Genomic DNA, 17,236 nt, shown 5'->3' with positions numbered 1-17,236 from the left:
ACGTGCTACACCAAGAGTTGGGCCGTCTCCTTATCTGAGGGCAACTTAGGAAGGGGAATAAAATGGGTGGCTTTGGAAAACCTGTCCACCACCGTAAGGATGGTGGTGTTGCCTTCTGACTGAGGGAGGCCCGTGACGAAGTCCAAGGATACAGTTGAAGTCGGAAATTAACATGCAACTTAGCCAAATACCTTTAAACTCAGTTTTTCACAATTCCTGACATTTAATCCAAGTAACAATTCCCTGTTTTAGGTCAGTTAGGATGACCACTTTATTTTAAGAATATTAAATGTCAAAAAAAAATAATAGTAGAGAGAATTATTTATTTCAGCTTTATTTCATCACATTCCCAGTGGGTCAGAAGTTTACATACACTCAATTACAATTTGGTAGCATTGCCTTTAAATTGTTTAACTTGGGTCAAATGTTTCGGGTCGCCTTCCACAAGCTTCCCACAATAAGTTGGGTGAATTTTGGCCCATTCCATTCCAATACCTTGACTCTGTTGTCCTTAAGCCATTTTGCCACCACTTTGGAAGTATGCTTGTGGTCAATGTCCATTTGGAAGACACTTGCAACCAAGCTTTAACTTCCTGTCTGATCTCTTGAGATGTTGCTTCAATATATCCACATAATTTCCCTCCTCATGGTGCCATCTATTTTGTGAAGTGCACCAGTCCCTCCTGCAACAAAACACCCCCACAACATGATGCTGCCACCCCCGTGCTTCACGGTTGGGATGGCATTCTTCGGCTTGCAAGCCTCCCCCTTTTTCCTCCAAACATAACGATGGTCATTATGGCCAAACAGTTCTATTTTTGTTTCATCAGACCAGAGGAAATTTCTTCAAAAAGTACAATCTTTGTCCACATGTGCAGTTAAAAACTGCAGTCTGGCTTTTTTATGGTGGTTTTGGAGCAGTGGCTTCTTCCTTGGTGTGCGACCTTTCAGGTTATGTCAATATTGGACTCGTTTTAACTGTGGAAATATATTTACTTTTGTACCTGTTTCCTCCAGCATCTTCACAAGGTCCTTTGCTGTTGTTCTGAGATTGATTTGCACTTTTTGCACCAAGTACGTTCATCTCTAGGAGAGAGACAGAACGAGTCTCCTTCCGGAGCGGTATGATGGCTGAGTGGTCCCATAGTGTTTATACTTGTGTACTATTGTTTGTACAGATGAACGTGGTACCTTCAGGCATTTGGATATTGCTCCCAAGGATGAACCAGACCTGTGGAGGTCTTGGCTGATTTCTTTTGATATTCCCATGATGGCAAGCAAAGAGCCACTGAGTATGAAGGTAGGCCTTGAAATACATCCACAAGTACACCCCCAATTGTCAATTAGCCTAGCAGAAGCTTCTAAAGCCATTACATCATTTTCTGGAATTTTCCAAGCTGTTTATTAAAGGCACAGTCAACTTAGTGTATGTTAACTTCTGACCCACTGGAATTGTGATACAGTGAATTACAAGTGAAATACTCTGTCTGTAAACAATTGTTGGAAAAATACTTGTGTCATGCACAAAGTAGATGTCCTAACCGACTTGCCAAAACTATAATTTGTTAACAAGAAATGTATGGAGTGAATGAAAAATAAGTTTTAATGGCTCCAACCTAAGTGTATGTAAACTTCCGACTTCAACTGTATATGGGACACAAGGAGTGGTTGATGAAGGCCAGCCGGAGCTTGCCGCGGAGTCTTGTTCTGTGCACACACAGTACACGTATGTGTGTGGAACACATTTCATCACAGGTAAGGCATTTAACTTGTTTAGTATTGTCCATTTGTAACTTCAATCACTACTTGTAGCTCTATAGTCCATTTGTTTGTGTTTTTGGTCTTGGCAGGCTTAATGTTCCTGTTGTTAGCTAGCTAGCTAGCTAGCACTGGGAGGATTTGATTATGCTGAGCCGCGGGGGGCACCGGTCTATGGCCGGTGAAGTGAACGAGAGCATGCAATGGTGAAAGTAAGTTTAAGACATGTTGTACTTTTCTTAAATGTATTTTTGTAATTGTCTAAAACAAACATGAAAATTTGGTAACATGTGTAATTACACTGTAATAAGTATTGTAGTTCATAGCTACAGTGTAATAACATGTAACTGGTAGTAATTGCGGTCTGTAATTACAGAAGTGTAATAAATGTTTGGTACCATGCTTGTTACAAATGGCCAGGCTTCCACAAAATTAACCAACTTATTGTTTTGCTTCTTCTCAGCTGCATTTGATTCATTAACAACTGTGACAAAGTTTGGGATCCCTTGTGGATGCTCTGGGTGTCTGAGAGATTAAAGCCTATACTCAATAGGGTCTAATCACTTAACCACGAATGTACACGGTTTAAACTATATCTGCAGTCAACATTGCTGCTAGCAATTGCTGCAAAAATAAAGCGTACCATCTGGGTTGGTTGAGCTTACGAAAACAGATCTAATACGAGTGTCATCCCAGTGCATGTAATGTTTGCCTAAGTACAATGTAATTACTAGTTGTTACACAGGATTTAGCTAGTTAAAATGAAATGTATCTTGCGGGGTACTTACTTGTAACTAATGTGTACTTATACAGTACCCTGGCCTCCTTTTTTTAGTTTCTGGAAGCTCTAAGTGGGAGAAAACACACTAGTACACCGTAGAGTGCATGTAATATTCACATAAGTACAATGTAATTACTAGTTGTTACCCAACTAGTCAAAATTAAGTGTATCTTGAAGGGTACTGACTTGTAATTATAGTGTACCTGCAAAGTACGTTACCCATCCTGACAATCTAATCACCAGTTTATGAAAGCTCCATTCAAGTGAGAAATAAACACTATTACACCACAGAGTAAATGTAATATCTGCAAAAATACAATGTAGTTACTAGGTGTTACACAGGATTTAGCACTTTCTATATAATTATATATAATTATTTTGGCCTACTATTCATTACCAAGTGAAAATACCTAAAAACAAAAGATGAGCTTCATCTTTATTGCAACATGTAAAAAGACTTTACATGTCTTACAAAATCATTATTTGCAATGTTTAATTAGATTTAATAATATAAGGTAACACACAAATAACTATTCTAGTGGTGACTCAAATCTGTAGCCCATAGAACGGTGAGTAGCCTAGATAGTAAATGTAGAAAAATGGGTATCACGTTACAGGAGAAGACCCAGATGCAGACAGTGTCGAAGTAACAAAAGTATTTTTCTAGAACAGGGAGCAGGCAGTCTCGGGGTCAGGGCAGGTTGAGGTCAATAATCCAGTGTGGTGTGACAAGGTACAAGGATCACGGAACGCCCGGTCAGCATCTTGGGACCACGTGAACGGAACCTTGGGAGAGGTGAGTGCAGACAGGGGGGAAGCCAGGGTTCTGTATCCCCGGATAAAGCGGCAATAAAAATTGAAGAATCCCAGGAAATGTTGCAGTTGCACTCTGGACGTAGGCTGGGGCCAATCCTCCGAGATCCATCTGTACACTCCCTGCAGCGATGATGTAACCCAGGAAGGGGACGGTGGAGCGATGGAATTTGCACATCTCTGATTTCACAAGAAGCTGGTTCTCCAGCAGCCATTGGAGAACCTGTCGGATGTGGAGCACGTGTTCTTGGACGGAGCGGAAGAAAACGAGGATGTCGACGTAGACAAAGAAAACCTGTTCAACATGTTGCAGAAAACATCATTCACCAGAGCCTGGAACACAGCAGGGGCGTTGGTAAGGCCAAATGGCATGACCAGATACTCGTAGTGACGTCTGGCCGCATTGAAGGCAGTCCTCCACTCATCCCCTTCCCATATCTGCACCAGGTGGTAGGCGTTCCGTAGGTCCAGCTTGGAGAACACGGTGGCCCCCTGGATCATCTCGAAAGCAGAGGAGATGAGTTGAGGCCCAGTGGTTGATGCATGGGTGCAGGGTTTTGTCCTTCTCCACAAAGAAGAACTCTGCGCTTGCAGGTGTGGCAGAAGGACAGATGAACCCTGCAGCTAGGGAGTCCTCCAATGTAGGTACTCCATAGCCTTGGTCTCCGGACACGATGGAGAGTACAGTCATCCCCGGGCAGAGTGGTTGGTGCCTGGGCGAAGGTCGATCTCGCAGTCATAGGGTCTGAAGAAGGCTGCAGCTCGAAAATGAGGGAGCACTGGGAGAGAAATGCCCCGTAGGTTCCGAAATCGCCAACGCCGGAGGTGGTAAGCGGGGTTCTCAGGAAACTGGGGTAGGCTGGGAGATTACAGGTGTGACCCGCTGCCCTGTGGGGAATCCGCGGAATTGCTACAGCAATGTAATGCCTCGTCATGGTGTTCTGCCATGGAGTCCCTCCATAAGACATTGAAGCAACTCCTTGTGTCTTCCAATGGTGGCTCCTTGCAGGGAGACAGCATTGTAGAGTTAGTCTGAGTCTGTTGGGTCAGTCATGGCCAGTTCATACTATCACGTTTCAGGAGAAGACTCAGATGCAGACAGTGTCGAAGTAATAAAAGTTTATTACTAGAACAGGGGGCATGCGAAACAATAGGTCGAGGACAGGCAGAAGTCAGTTATCCAGATCAGAGTCCATAGGGTATAGAACGGCAGGCAATCTCGCGGTCAGGGCAGACAGAAGTCAATAATCCAGGGTGGTGTGACAAGGTACAAAACGGCAGGCTCAAGTTCAGGGCAGGCAGAAATGGTCAAAAGCAGGAAAACTAGAAAACAGGAAGTAAAAAAAGACAGGAGCAAGGGAAAAACCGCTGGTAGGCTTGACGAAGAAAATGAACTGGTAACAGACAGACGGAGAACATCGGTATAAATACACTAGGGATAATGGAGAAGATGGCTGACACCTGGAGGGGGGTGGAGACAAGCACAAAGACAGGTGAAACAGATCAGGGTGTGACAAAGGGATTGTCATTTTCTCCCCTTTTTAACTTTGCAAGTAACAACAACTGTCTGTCTTCATATGTTTCTTTCTTGTAAGCATTTTCCCATTCCGGAGTCTGAGATCTTGGGGAAATCTATGGTAGAGAAGAAGAATGTATGACAATTTAGTATTAGACACTATGCTACCCTATAAGAGAGTTATTTGTATTTAACATCTACAGATTTGTATTTATTATGGATCCCAATTAGCTACAGGCAAGTCAGCAGCTACTCTTCCTGAGGTCCAGCAAAATTAAGACCGTTATACAATTTCAAAAACATTACAATACATTCACAACAGATTTCACAACACATTAAGTGTGTGCCCTCAGGCGCCTACTCTACGAAGACATATCTACAGCACAAAAACCATGCGTACATATGTATAGTGTATATGGTATTGTGTATGTGTATGCATGTGTCTGGTCAATGACCAGGTCCTGCCATGTAGTTCTGGGCTGATCCCTCACCTTCCTCATGATCATTGATGCCCCACAAGGTGAGATCTTGCATGGAGCCCCAGACCGAGGGTGATTGACCGTCATCTTGAACTTCTTCCATTTTCTAGTAATTGCGCCAACAGTTGTTGCCTTCTCACCAAGCTGCTTGCCTGTTGTCCTGTAGCCCATCCCAGCCTTGTGCAGGTCTACAATTTTATCCCTGATGTCCTTACACCCTCTCTGGTCTTGGCCATTTTAGAGATGTTGGCGTCTGTTGATTGAGTGTGTGGACAGGTGTCTTTTGTTCAGGTAACGAGTTCAAACAGGTGCAGTTAATACCTGTAATGAGTGGAGAACAGTAGGGATTCTTAAATAAAAACTAACAGGTCTGTGAGAGCCGGAATTCTTACTGGTTAGTAGGTGATCAAATACTTATGTCATGCAATAAAATGTAGATTAATTACTTAAAAATCATACAAAGTGATTTTTGTTTTAGATTCCGTCGCTCACAGTTGAAGTGTACCTATGATAAAAATGACCTCTACAGGCTTTGTAAGTAGGAACACCTGCAAAATAGGCAGTGTATCAAATACTTGTTCTCCCCACTGTATGTTCAAGTAAGCTATTAACACTTTTCTGGGATGCTTGCATGTTTTCATTGCTTTACTGGGAAGCTTAGCAGAAGTAGATATTCTCATGTTATTTATGTTAGTGCAAAGTGAGCTGCACACAGTGGACTTCCTACTAGGGCACAACGCCTCAGCGCTAACAGTATAACTCTGGTTCATAGGCACATGATTTCAGCATACAATAGCTGTAGGATCAGCAGAGGCATTCAGGGCAGTTGGAGGGACATCATTTAGGTTACTTACATTGTGTCTACCAATTCCTCCAGTATAATGTACATTTGCTAAAGCATTATAAAGACTTAGCGACACAATGGTAGGGATTAACTGAGCTGGGCTTGGGTCATTGATAAGTAATTGTCTCAATACAGCCTTATAATGCTGGGAAAGGATCCAGGAACCCAAATTATTTGTGTGGATCCCATCCTCCTTATAAAATGTGTTGTTTCCAAAAGGTATGGAAATTGTCAACAAAAGTTACACCCATAGAGCTGTAGTAACCACGTAGTCAGTTGTGAAGAGAAAGAATCCTAATAAAGCATTCAATGACATGATTCAAAGAGGGCACAGGGCCAGATATTAGTGTCCAGCAGAGTCAATTCAGTTTCAACTGTTCGGAGCTGCCCTTCGAAATGTAATTAAAACCCACATAGACTACGATAGAATCGATGTCCATGTCCTGGCGTAGTACATTTGGGGGCAGCTTAGTAATGTCTTTTACTTGAGCTCCGGGATAGGACATTGTCTTTGCACCATGAACAGTCACATGGCGGAGAGGCATCCAGCAATCGCGAACGCCATCCAGCCACCGGAGTAGAAAAGGTAAACATTCGACTTTGCGTTTTTACTACAGTTTCTTATGCAGTCTGGCAACCTGCCTGATCAGGCAAGCCACCTCAAGCCTAGTTTGTCCTGAAACAAAGCGTAGTAGATACAGCTCCTACAGCGCTGGAACCGTACATTTATTTCTCCAGACGAAGAGGGATCCATTGTAAATCTTATCTTGGACAAACTTTGTTTGCTTGATATGACGCTACAAGCTTGGTACACCTGTATTTGGAGAGTTTCTTCTATTCTTCTCTGCAGATTCTCTGAAGTTCTGTCAGGTTAGATGGGGAGCGATGCTGCACAGCTATTTTCAGGTCTCTCAAGTGATGTTCGATCACGTTCAAGTCTGGGCTCTAGCTTGTCAACTCAAGGACATTCAGAGACTTGTCCCGAAGACACTGCTGTGTTGTCTTGGCTGTGTGCTTAAGGTCGTGGTCCTGTTGGAAGGTGAACCTTTGCCCCAGTCTGAGGGCCTGAGCGCTCTGGAGCAGGTTTTCATCAAGGATTTCTCTGTACTTTGCTCGGTTCATCTTTCCCTCGATCCTGATTAGTCTCCCAGTCCCTGCTGCTAAAAAACATGCCCACAGGATCATGCTGCCACCAACATACTTCACCATGTTTCCAGGTTTCCTCCAGACATGACGCTTGGCACTAAGGCCAAAGAGGTCAATCTTGGTTTCATCAGACCAGAGAATCTTGTTTCTCATGATCTGAGAGTCCTTTAGGTGCCTATTGGAAAACTCCAAGCGGACGGTCACCTGCCTTTTACTGAGGAGTGGCTTTTATCTGGCCACTCTAGCATAAAGGGCTGATTGGTGGAGCGTTGCAGAGATGGTTGTCCTTCTGGAAGGTTCTCCCAGTTCCACAGAGGAACTCTGGAGCTCTGTCAGAATGACCATTGGGTTCTTGGTCACCTCTAGGAAGAGTTTTGGTAGTTCCAAACTTCTTCCATTTAAGAATGATGGAGGCCACTGTGTTCTTGGGGACCTTTGATGTTGCAGACATTTTTTGATACCCTTCCCCAGATCTGTGCCTCAACACAATCCTGTCTCGGAGCTCTACGGACAATTCCTTCAACCTCATTGTTTGTTTTTTCTCTGACATGCACTCTCAACTGTGGGACCTTATATAGACAGGTGTGTGCCTTTCCAAATCATTTTGAATTTAACACAGGTGTACTCCAATCAAGTTGCAGAAACATCTCAAGGAAGATCAATGGTAACAGGATGCATCTTTGCTCAATTTCGAGACTATTAGCAAAGGTTCTGAAAACTTATGTATGTCATTTTTTTTGTGGTGTACAGTTTTATAAAAACCTGTTTTTTTCTGTGTCATTATGTGTGGTGTCAACATTTGTTGTTGGCATTTAATGCCTACGTTTGTTAAAACCTGTTGGGGCTAGGGGGCAGCATTTTCACTTTTGGATGAAAGGCGTACCCAGAGTAAACTGCCTCCTACTCTTTCCCAGATGGGAATGTATGCATATTATTACTGGTGGATAGAAAACACTCTGAAGTTTCTAAAATTGTTTCAATTATGTCTGTGAGTATAACATAACTCATATGGCAGACAAAAACCTGAGAAGAAATCCAAACAGGAAGTGAGAACTCAATTTTGAAAACAGTGCCATTTGACGTCCATCTTAGATATAGATGATCATGCACTTCCTAGGGCTTCCACAAGATGTCACCATCTTTAGATTCTGGTTGTATGATTCTACTATAAAGGAGGGGCTCATAATAGCTCTTTGAGTGGGTGGTCTGGCAGAAAGCCTCGGTCTCATTGTGCGCGGTGGAGTGTTCTTCCGTTCCAATGCGTTTCTTCAGAGAATGAAATTCTCCGGTTGGAACCTTATTGCTGATTAATGTTTAAAACATCCTAAATATGGATTGCATACATCATTTGACTTATTTCTACGATCTGTAACGGAACTTTTAAAGTTTTTGTCTGGAGGAATTGCTCGTGCTTTTTGAGGATGGAATGCTGGGCTGAACAAGCTAACAACAAGTGGCTAAATGATGGGCTTTATGGAACTTTATGGAACAAATCAGTCATTTATTGTCGAACTGGGATTCCTGGAACTGCCTTCTGATGAAGATATTCAAAGGTAAGTGAATATTTATAGTGTTTTTTTGTAGCTTCTATTGACGCCAAAATGGCTGCTATTTCTTTGGCTAATTTGGGTTCTGAGCGCCGTTCTCAGATTATTATTTTTCCGTAAAGTTTTTTTGAAATCTGACACAGCGGTTGCATAGAGGATACGTTTATCTTTAATACACTTGAATAACACTTGCATCTTTTATCAATGCTTATTGTGAGTATTTCTGCAAAATCACCGGATGTTTTGGAATCAAAACATTATGGCACATAACGCGCAAATGTAAACTCAGATTTTTTATATATACAGTATATATGCATATTATCGAACAAAACACACAATACATGTATAACATGATGTCCTATCAGTGTCATCTGATGGAGATAATCAAAGGTTAGTGATTCATTTAATCTATATTTCTGATTTTGTGACTGAAAAATGGCTGTGAGTGTTCTTGAATTTGGTGGTGATCTAACATATGTTGTGTTTTCGCTGTAAAACATTTAAAAAATTGGACACGATGGGTAGATTAACAAGATGTTTATCTTTCATTTGCTGTATTGGACTTGTTAATGTGTGAAAGTTAAATATTTCTAAAGAGTATCTTTTGAATTTCCCGCGCCACCTTTTCACCTGAATGGGGAGGTTGTTCCCCTAGGGGAATGCTAGCCATAACAGGTTTTAATCTTGCCAATGGAAAAATCGTTAAAGTTGTTGGCAATATCAGTGGGTTTTGTGAAGAATGAGCCATCTGATTCAATGAATGATGGAGCTAAGTTTGACTTTTGCCCAAATTTTCATTTAAGGGGCTCCAAAGCTTTTTACTATCATTCTACATATCATTTAGTTTTGTTTTATAATACAGTTCATTCTTCTTTTTTTTAGTTTATTAACTTGATTTCTCAATTTGCAGTCAATTATGTGCCATACCTTTTGCCTCACCCATCTCAACCATTACATTTTTCTTATTCCTCAACTATCCAAGGGGATTTAACAGCTTTAAGTCAATTTATTGATGGGTGCATGCTGTTAGTAACTGGAGCACTGGAATAATTATTTAAATAGTTTTTACAGTCAATGTCTTAACGGGTGCATGCTTATTAGCTTAACTAGAATACTGGAAGAAAATTATTTTATTTTGGTGTATTGCACTTGTTAATGTATGAAAGTTACATATTTAAAAAAAATATTTTGGAATTTCGCGCGCTGCCTTTTCAGAGCAATGTACCCCTGGCCATAAGAAGTTAATAAAAACTGTAACATCTTACGTATGTTTCACTGAGTCGTGGCTGAACAACGACATGGATAATATATAGTTGGCTGGGTTTTCTGTGCATCTGCAAAGATAGAACAGCTGTCTCCGGTAAGACAAGGGGAGGCAGTCTGTGTCTATGTGTAAATAACAGCTGGTGCACAAACTGTCATGTTAAGGAAGTCTTAAGGTTTTGCTGACCTAAGGTAGAGTATCTAATGATAAGCTGTACACCATATAGTTTTCATCTATATTTTTCGTAGCTGTCTATTTACCACCACAAACAACTGCTGGCACTAAGACCGCACTCAACGAACTGTATAAGGCCATATAAGCAAACAAGAAAATGCTCATCCAGAGGCAGCGCTCCGAGTTGCCGGGGACTTTAATGCCTGCAAACTTAAATCTGTTTTACCTAATTTATACCAGTATGTGCAACCAGAGGGAAATAAAACTCTAAACACAGAGACGCATACAAAGCTCTCCCTCGCCCTCCATCTGACCATATCTCTATATTCCCATGATTCCTGCTTACAAGGTCAATCTAAAGCAGGAAGTACTAGTGACTCGCTCAATACAGAAGTGGTCAGATGACGCACATGCAAAGCTACAGGGCTGTTTTGCTAGAACAGACTGGAATATGTTCCGGGATTCTTAAAATGGCATTGAGGAGTACATCACATCAGTCACTGGCTTCATCAATAAGTCCATTGATGATGTCGTCACCACAGTGACCGTACGTACATACCCCAAACAGAAACCATGGATTACAGACAACATCCACTCTGAGCTGAAGGGTAGACCTTCCGCTTTCAAGGTGCGGGACTCTAACCTGGAGGCTTATAGAAAATCCTACTATGCCCTCCGACGAACCGTCAAACAGGTAAATCATCAAGACAGGACGAAGATTGAATCGTATTACACCGGCTCCGACAATTGTCGGATGTGGCAGGGCTTGCAAACTATTACAGACTATAAAAGGGAAGGACAGCCACGATCTGCCCAGTAGCACAAGCCTACCAGATGGGCTAAATGTGACTCACCACCTGGATTCGGTCTTATGTAGCAAAATGTGAAATGGTGTTTTTTACATTGGACAAAAGTAGAGACTCAGAGCTACAAAATGGCATATCATACACTGCATTTGAGGAACAATGGGAAAGAAATTCTGCTTTGAAAGTAGATCAGCTTGTAAGCTGACTTTTGAGAAAATCACCTTTGAATGTCTTGGTATCTAGTGAAGAGCTCTTCTTCGTCTACATCCATTCAGCATCGTTCACACCATCTTAAGCTTTAGCCCTATCCATCTCGTTTCACTCTCTGAGCTTACACTTGACGCTCTGGCCGATTTGTTTACCTCTGGATAACATTAAAACAGCTTAACCAGCTCTGCTGGCAACAATTTCATTAAGCTTTTTTGCAGACGTTTACTGACACCGGCCGTATTCAACGGGTGTTGTACACAAGTCACGTAACGTTAGCTAATGAGCCAGCCAGCCAATGTTAGCTAGTTAAACACCAATGAACAAAGTTCCAACATTGCCTAACATTAGGCTCTAACTAGAAAAGCAAACAGCTCTGGGAAACAAATAATAACCTCCGCTAGAGAGCTAATATTAGCTAGCTAGCTAACAATACACTTTAGCTTAAGACATTTGGCTAGTTAGGTAAACAATGAAACTATTTTAGGTAAACAATGTTTGAGATCACACATGTCATGTAACTTTAGCTGACGAGCCAGCCAGCTAACGTTAGCTAGTTAAACAACAATGAACAAAGTGCCAACAATGCATAACATTAGGCTCTAATTAGAAAAGCAAAAAGCTCTGGGAAACAAATAATAACATCCGCTAAGGAGCCAGCTAGCTAATGTTAGCTAGCTAGCTAACAATACTCTTTAGATTTAAGACATATATCTAGCTAGCTAGCTGAACAATGAACCTAGCTATGTAACCAATGTTTAAGATCACACACGTCACATAACGAGCCAGCCATCTAACGTTAGTTAGTTAAACAATGAACAACGTGCCAACAATGCCACAGTGCTGGGCGCTAACCAACCAGGTCCAATACTAGCTAGCTAACATTAGGCTCTAACTAGAAAAGCAAACAGCTCTGGGAAACAAATAATGACGTCAGCTAGGGAGCCAGTCAGCTAACGTTATTTAGCTAGCTAACAGTACACTTTAGCTTGGAATGAAACCACTTTCTGTCAAAATTAGAAACGTGTAATATCTGAAAATGTAGCTAGCTAACGCTGGACTATCTTACCTGTATACATCATCATGCATGATGGACGCGTCTTCCTGTCAGGAATGCCATACCACGATTGCCTTTAGTTTTAAGATGTAATCGAGACACGTGTTTTCTCCATCTCTTTAGCTATCATACTCTAATTCCACTGATTTCAAAACTTGATCTTCCAGAAAGTGGAGAGCAACACTAATGCAGCTCCACTACACAATACATAACAAAATAAGCTGCGTTCGACAGGATTACCAACACAGGCTGACGAGCTCAAATAGACAGAAGCCTTCTATATGTCAGACCAATCCAAACTCCTCTCTTGGGAAGTCAAGCCCACTATTATCTCAGCCAATCATGGCTAGTGGGAAGGTTGCTTACTTTTTCTGTGCCTTAAAACCAACAAGGCTCGTAATTTAACAATTGTATTCCTGTTTACAGATTGCATACAAGTTTGTTATTTAAGGATCAAGAAAGTTCACATGTTCGAGAAGGCATTTTTGCCAAAAAACGCGTTTTGTTAAAAAAAAATGTTACGTTCAAACGGCTCTCATGTGAAGTCGTGACTTGCGACCTACTGTCACGTTCGTCATAATGATGAGACCAAGGCGCAGCGTGAGTAGAGTTCCACATAATTTTAATAAATCTAAATTCACTGAACAAAACAACAAACATCCAAACGAAATGTGACGCTACTGATGTGCATTAAGGCAACTATGCATAGACAAGATCCCACAACACAAATGAGGGAAATGGCTACCTAAATATGATCCCCAATCAGAGACAACGATAAACAGCTGCCTCTGATTGGGAACCATATCAGGCCAACATAGACATACAAAAAACCCTTGACATACAAAAACTAGAGTACTCACCCTAGTCACACCCCGACCTAACCAAAATATATAGAAAAACAGATATCTGAGGTCAGGGCTTGACACCTACGCCTAGTTTCCTGAATTGGATCACATATATACACTACCGTTCAAAAGTTGGGGATCACTTAGAAATGTAGATATTCCATAAAGAATCTGCAGTTTCCAGCTACAATAATCATTTACAACATTAACAATGTCTACACTTTTTAAATTGACAAATAAATGTGCTTTGCATTCAAAAACAAGGACATTTCTAAGTGACCCCAAACGTTTGAACGGTAATGTATATTTCCTGAGCTTTGTTATTTCTCATAGATATAGAAACGTATTCCTTCTGATTTATTTGCCATTTATGAATGTGTTATTCAATGCGGTTACATGTGTTATAGTAGTAGGCCAAATTCAATATTGAATAAAATATTTTTTACAAGAACACACAGAAAAATCAACACTCTGACCACAGCTGATGGTGCCCGACAGACATGGCATCTCTGCTTCTAGCTCCTAAGCAACTTTGCAGTGTTTAGTTTTTTTGTGTGTTATTTCTTACATTATTAGCCCAGAAAATGTTTTGTGTTATTACATACAGCCGGAAATAACTTTTGGATGTCAGAAAGGCGGTCACAACCAGAAATATGAGTTTCCCAAATTGGATCCTTTGTTCGTAACCCCCAGGGTAATTGAACTTATCCCAGAGGCTGCTCCAAGATGCCCCCGCCGGCAGAGAAGAGGTATTCTGAGTGGACTTCTAGTCCGACTCAGGAGGTGTGCATACCATCCACCACTTCTGAGTATATTACTTGCTAATGTTCAGTCACTGGACAATAAAGTAGACGAGCTCAGGGTGAGGATCTCCTTCCAGAGACACTTCAGGGACTAACATACTCTGTATCCCAGCGGTTATTCAACCCTGCACCTGTTCTATGTACATAGACTTGGACATTTTATAGACATTCTACTGTATTTTAGTCAATGCTATTCCCGAAATTACTCATCCTAATATTTAAATATTTCTTAATTCCAATCTTTTACTTTTAGATGAGTGTATTGTTGTGAATTGTTAGATACGACTGCACTGTCAGAGCTAGGAACACAAGCATTTTGCTACACCCGCAATAACATCAGCTAAATGTGTGTATGTGACTAATGAAATTTGATTTGAGCCAAGGAGCGCACATGATGAATGTGTGCATGTAACAAAAAACAGACCATTTTGTCTACTTTTAACACCACACACACACATAGAAACGCACTGGCAAACAAAGAAAGAGACACACATGCACAGGTTAACCCATGTGCACTCACACAGAGACACATACACTTGCGCAACTCCATGTACAGAGGCACATAAACACACCTCTGTAAAGACTGCCCTGAAGCCTAGCTGCCTGTTAATCTTTCAGTAGTGGACCCAAAAGTGTCACAATCTCTCTGCAGGTGAGCAATGAGCAATAAGCCCTTGTCTCTCTTCCTGCCTGCTCCTGTCCTGCTTACAGCTTATGCCTCAACTCCTGACACCACCCCAGTTACAACTGTAACCGCTCCTACAGTGGCTTGCAAAATTATTATTCCCCCTTGCCATTTTTCCTATTTTGTTGCCTTGCAACCTGGAATTAAAATAGATTTTTGGGTGTTTTGTATCATTTGATTTACACAACATGCCTACCACTTTGAAGATGCAAAATATGTTTTAATGTGAAACAAACAAGAAATAAGACAAAAAAAACTAACTATTCACCTCCCCAAAGTCAATACTTTGTAGAGACACCTTTTGCAGCAATTACAGCTGCAAGTCTCTTGGGGTATGTCTCTATAAGCTTGGCACATCTAGCCACTGGAATGTTTGCCCACTCTTCAAGGCAAAACTGCTCCAGCTCCTTCAAGTTGGATGGGTTTCGCTGGTGTAAAGTAATCTTCAAGTCATACCACAGATTCAATTGGATTGAGGTCTGGGCTTTGACTAGGCCATTCCAAGATATTTAAATGTTTCCCCTTAAAATGCTGAAGTGTTTCTTAAGCAGGATGCTTAGGGTCATTGTCTTGCTGGAAGGTGAACCTCCGTCCCAGACACAAATCTCTGGAAGACTGAAACAAGTTTCCCTAAAGAATGTCCCTGTATTTAACGGCATCTATCATTCCTTAAATTCTGACCAGTTTCCCAGTCTCTGCCGATGAAAAACAGCCCTCTTTTTGAATAATGGATTTAATGGTGCTCCATGAGATGTTCAAAGTTTCTGATATTTTTTTAGAACCCAACCCAGATCTGTACTTCTCCACAACTTTGTCCCTGACCTGTTTGGAGAGCTCCTTTGTCTTCATAGTGCCGCTCGCTTGGTGGTACCCCTTCTTAGTGGTGTTGCAGACTCTGGGGCCTTTCAGAACAGGTGTAAATATACTGAGATCATGTGACAGATCATGTTACACTTAGAATGCACACAGGTCGACTTTATTTAACTAATTATGTGACTTCTGAAGGTAATTGATTGCACCATATCTGATTTAGGGGCTTCATAGCAAAGTGGGTGAGTACATATGCTGTTGTTGAATACATTTTTAAGCAAGTTTTTTTTTCATTTCACTTCACCAATTTGGACTATTTTGTTTCCATAACATGAAAACCAAATAAATATCAATTTAAATTACAGGTTGTAATGCAACAAAATAGGAAAAACGCCAAGGGGGGTGAATACTGTTTGCAAATACTTTGCCCCTACTCCAGCTTCAGTCCTAGCCTATTTTTTAAATTAAATTGTATTATTTAGTCACGGTCGGTTGTAATACAGCCTGGAATTGAACCAGTGTGTCTGTAGGGATGCCTCCAGCACTGATATGCAGTGCCTTAGACCGCTGTGCCACTCGGGAGCCCCCTGAGCTTCTAACCATCCTGGCCACAACAGCCCTTGCCCCAGCTTCTACAACTGACTGCAGTATTTCCCTGCCCCAGCTCTTGTCCAAGCATCAACCCATCACCCAGCCCTGTCCCTAACCCTGCGTAGTCCACCGGCCTGGCCACAACAATATGCCTACTATCACTACCCAGCCCCATCCCCTATACAACAGTCCCTACCGCTGCCTATGTCTCTACCCTCAGCCCCAGCCCAAGCCCCTACCTACCCCAGCTCCTGTCCTAGCCTCGAGCTCCAGTCCAAGTCTCATTCCCTGCTCCCGAACCCAGCTCCAGTCCACACCTCAGCCCTACCACTTCCCCAGTCCCTGCCAAGTTCCTCCGGCCGCACGGCCACAACAATGTGCCAGTGTGCAAGCGTGAAAGAGGCTGATGTCACAGTGAAAGCATTCAGATTCACCCCTCATGAAATAAGAACAATATATGTTTAGTTACAGCCGTTGGGAAAGGAATTCATAAGGCTTGGAAACTCCTCATAACTCTAGTACCATGTATAATGGAGGAAAAAGAGGTGAGAACAAGGGGGTCTGGAGGCTCCATTGAAAGTTTGGAAACTACCGATGATTGTTCAGCCTAGTCTCATCAACGGACCCGGGCTTCCGGTCCAGAAGTACGGTTTTGACTGCTCCAACAGTTTTGCTTCGGTACTGCAGTTTAACTGACGCCCGGCCCAGAAAGACAATTTTCTTAGACGGCCACATAGAGAAGTCCGATTTGAACATTCCTAATAAGACACTTTAGACATCACCCTTGTGCACAAACCATCAATTTAATTTTTCAAATAATTGTCAATGAGGCAAAAACAAAATCCCTCACCACTCACAGCCAAAGATATTAATCTGTTATGTTCAAGCTGTGATGTCATGCCCAAGTGGACGAGCTTGTGTCACATGCACACACTTAAGACAATAGACAATAGACAATAAACAATAGAAATCATTCACTCAACCACTCAACCGAGACCTGCTTGTGCTGGGTGCTGTGCTGAAAACCTGGCCTGAGACTAGAAGATGAATGTGAATGCCTGTTTAAGTGAATTGATGGGTCCAAATAGTTTTGTTAGATCATGACATTTA

The sequence above is a fragment of the Oncorhynchus mykiss genome, chromosome 3, assembly GCF_013265735.2.
Source record: "Oncorhynchus mykiss isolate Arlee chromosome 3, USDA_OmykA_1.1, whole genome shotgun sequence".
NCBI classification, from domain to species: domain Eukaryota; kingdom Metazoa; phylum Chordata; class Actinopteri; order Salmoniformes; family Salmonidae; genus Oncorhynchus; species Oncorhynchus mykiss.
The sequence above is the reverse complement of the archived record's forward strand: the minus strand, read 5'-3'. Positions refer to the sequence as shown.